Below are 3,874 nucleotides of genomic sequence, written 5' to 3'. Positions count from 1 at the left end.
AAGAGAAAGTCACTGAATTAAGGTGCTTGTGGTCGATGTGGAAAATGGCGACATTGTTAATTTTTTTTGCGTACCTTAAATCTTGTTTGAAAGGCCCACTCAAACTCTGACAATTCTCTTCGAGTTAGGTTCTTCGTATATTACAAGTTTTCACTCGAAAGGGACCACGAAACGCAAGAACGAGGCTTTTTAAGGCAAGAAACTAAAAATAAATAAAAACTAAACGGTCTCGACTGTCTAGCCAATAGTGAATACAAAGAAAGGCTAGCAGCCACGAGGCCTTTCCGACGATTTATTGCGCTCTATGTCTACAGGTATTGACGCGTGCTGGCAATAGCAGGTGCGCACAGCGTACATGTATGACACATCTCTTTCCTGATTTTTTTTTGTATTGAACACCCCTTTTAAAAGTCTCATGTGATAAATAACACTGTCTCGCCTATTTAGATGGATTTACGTAAGACGTTAAAATTACCTCCACCGGAAATCTCTGTATGGTGAAGAGCAAAGCAATTTGCAAGCAATAGCAGGGTTCACTTCTTGTTCGGCAAGGTGGTCATGCGCAGCTAGGAGAAGAAGAGCGCAAACTTACACCACGCGGAGGAAGCAGGAAGGACGATCGAGTGCTCGTCCTTCCTTTGCGCTCCTCTTCTAATAGCGATAATTTGCGCTCCTCTTCTAATAGCGATAGAAAGGTGCAGCGGAGCGCATGGAGCTCCTATATAGGACAGGGTTCTGACAATACACGGTAGGGGGATTGATATGTTGGCGGGATGTAGCATGCGAGGAAACAGCTGCTGTGCAGCAGAAACAGCGCCCTAGCTAGGCCCTGCAATATAAGAGAATTGACACCCTTGAAAGCGACAAATAGTTAAAATGGTGTGAAAGCGGCGTACAACCCACGCCCTTATATTAAAGGAGGCGTAAGGGTGTGTGTTATGGACCGATTTATGCCATTTTTACTGTTAAGGGTATCTACATATATATATATATATATATATATATATATATATATATATATATATATATATATATATATATATATATATATATATATATATATATATTACCGTGTGGCAGCTGCCAGGCGTCTCATTACGCTGGCGTGACGAGGAGAGAGACCTGTGGCGCTTCATGCGTCGCACCTCGATGGTGCACGCGATGAGATGGAAGGAAAACCGTGTAACCCCCTTCGTGACTTGCAGTTTAAACTGCTGTGTACAAGCACACAGTTGGTAACGCAGAGACTCTTGTTTGTGCGCAAAACACTCGTACCAGCCGCTAGAGTAACGCTGCCCTGAATCTGCTGCCTCACTATAACTTAGAGAGACTTCTTTCAGTGGCTTTTTTTCGCACTTGGATATAGTTTGACGTTTTTGGACCCCAATAGTGCGCAACTGTTGTTTATGGAGGCACAGTATCTAATGAAACAAGTTTTGATCCTTAGAAACAAACACACTTCTGTATGCGGCTGCTAATGCGTTGTTTTGGATGGTTTGTATTTTTCTTGCTGTTATTTTTTCGCATTTTAATTTGCAACCCGTCGCGAGGAGCTTCACGTGCATTCTCGCGCGAGCGAAAGCTGTTGGCGCGCAGCGAAACATGGACGAAATGCGCGGAGGAATAACCTGACCGAATCAATTAAGGGAAAATGAGACATCCACCCAATCGTAGCAATAGCTACAAAGGAAACCTATGCGGGTTCCTCGAAAGAAAAGCCCCGCAGTTGAAGAAAAAGTAAATTTGTCGTGATCTGGGACTCGAACCCTCGTAGCTTCATGTTAGCCGCCTGGTTAGCTCAGATGGTAGAGCGGCTGCCCCGGAAAGGCGGTGGTCCCGGGTTCGAGTCCCGGACCAGGGCTAACTTTTCTTTAACTGTGAGGCTTTTCTTTCGAGGAACCCGTATGAGTTTCTTTGTAGCAATTGATACGATTGGGTGGATGTCTTATTTTCCCTTAATTAATTACTTCTCTCCACCTTTCTGGTTTCCGCAGAACTATTACATCAAACTTGACCGAACTTCTTGCGTAGTTTCCACAGCGTTGACTGCTACGTACGGAGCGGAGTATAACTGTGCGGAGCCTCGTGACAGCGCGTTCTTTTAACCTCGTTGTTTTTACAGCGAAGCTGTATATCACTAGGTTCTAGAAAAGATTGCTCGCGTCTATCGAGCCATGTAGAACCAAATCCACGTGGCTTTGACTTGGGCCGCGCTATAGGCAGAACGTGGGTCGTTCGCTCAAAGAACAAGAAAAAAAAAGTGCCCTCAAGGAGCGGCAATGAGAGCAGAAGCTCGAATGGGCCGACAGTTCGGGCCCATTGAGTAGTTCCCTCATAAGCGAAGAACAGCGTGCCCGTCCATAGAACGTCGGCGGCAGCAACAACGGGGATATTTGTGGTGTTAGGTTATAGCTTAAAAGAACAGAACTTTCTTGATATCAGTCATTAAACAAAATTCTGAAGTGCATGAGCATTCCAGTTACATATAGGGTGCTTTATTTTTTTTAGGTGCACCCAAATTTTGAAACACTGCCTGTAGCTCATTACACATTACAAAATTCTAACCGTTGAGATAAACTATTCGATTAGGCGGACATTACTTCCATGTGAAATCGATATGCTTAATAATTAAAATAATTATATTGGCTAGCTTTTTATTTAATTATTTTACTCCTCTTATTTCAATCCTATTGAGTTTGCAAGGCATATCAACTTGGAACAAATTCTCAGGATAGCAGTGGTTTTGAGATATGCACCGTCAAACTTGCTATGAAAACGTACTATTGCACTGACTTTCTAAAGAAAACTTTTTGTTGCATGAAGCACAAAAGTAACTAGAACGCCAGTGCATTTCGTCGGACCCTTTCGAAACTGATATCTCGAAAATAGTGTAGTTTTGAGTGCTTGTTCCAAGTGAATACGCCTTGTCAACTCACCGAATGCAACTTCTAAATTGAAATATGTGCTGCAATGTAAGTAACTAAAACGGTTATTACTGTAATTTTGTTAATTGTGCAATTAAGCATTTTGATTTCTTGAAGAGCTAATGGCCACCTCATCGAGTAATTTAGCTCAGTGGTTGTAATTGTGCTGTCTGGCATAGTTCATTTTTAAATATTTGGTGTGCCTAAAAAAAAGACGTCTGGTTATTTTACAAAAGAGAGAGATGGATTGGCTTACAAAGAAAAGGAAAGTCCGGCCTACCACATCATTATTGCTTAGCGCAGCTGTGGGGGTAATAAGGGAGAGGAAAATCCGGAGGCATTGGGGACTGAGTGGGTGGAGCTGGCAGCTCTGCTTGCGTAGGCTGTTCTCCAATTCCCAAAAGCGTCTTTTTAGCGCAGCTCAGGACGACAATTACTGGTACAACAATGCATTTCTTAGTGCGTTTAGTATTTTTGGGGAAATAACCGTGCGATTACTTGTGACTGTCTAACCGTTTTCGTGGGCCGATCCTGAAGATAGTGCAGTTTAAAGCAGATGGTAAAGAATCCCACGGTGGTGTGGTACCACCGTCCAATGATGCCGGAAGTACCGGTGTTACCATGCGCTACCGCATGGTGGCGTTGTGGCAAGGGAAGCGTTCCCGCATTCTTTCCTCGTGACAGCTAGCGTTTTCAGACGCTGTCTTTGAGACAGCTTCTGGTCGAAGGCGTACATCTGCGACATCTGCGAACAGAGGCTGTCGCAGACGCCACACGGAGTTCCAAGCTGGTCTTAAAAACAAAGTCGTGATTCAGCTACTGGTTGGCTCCCGCGCACGGTTAAGGCACGGTGGTAATGGTAGCGCCGCTCATAGTACACAGAACAACAAATCTATAGTGGATTTGTGAAAAGTTGGAAAATAAGGAAGAAAAGATCCAATATATTAGAA

At 43.6% G+C, this 3,874-nt stretch overlaps 1 non-coding gene across 1 annotated transcript; it reads left to right on the top strand.

Annotated features, from left to right (window-relative positions):
- Positions 1-1,787: 1,787 nt before the first annotated feature.
- Positions 1,788-1,862, top strand: TRNAS-GGA (transfer RNA serine (anticodon GGA)). The gene has a single exon. It is a non-coding gene; the product is annotated as a tRNA-Ser (tRNA).
- The last annotated feature ends 2,012 nt before the right edge of the window (positions 1,863-3,874 follow it).

The sequence above is a fragment of the Dermacentor albipictus genome, chromosome 4 (genome assembly GCF_038994185.2).
Source record: "Dermacentor albipictus isolate Rhodes 1998 colony chromosome 4, USDA_Dalb.pri_finalv2, whole genome shotgun sequence".
In the NCBI taxonomy this organism is placed as follows: Eukaryota; Metazoa; Arthropoda; class Arachnida; order Ixodida; family Ixodidae; genus Dermacentor; species Dermacentor albipictus.
This window is presented reverse-complemented; position numbering and strand designations above follow the sequence as displayed.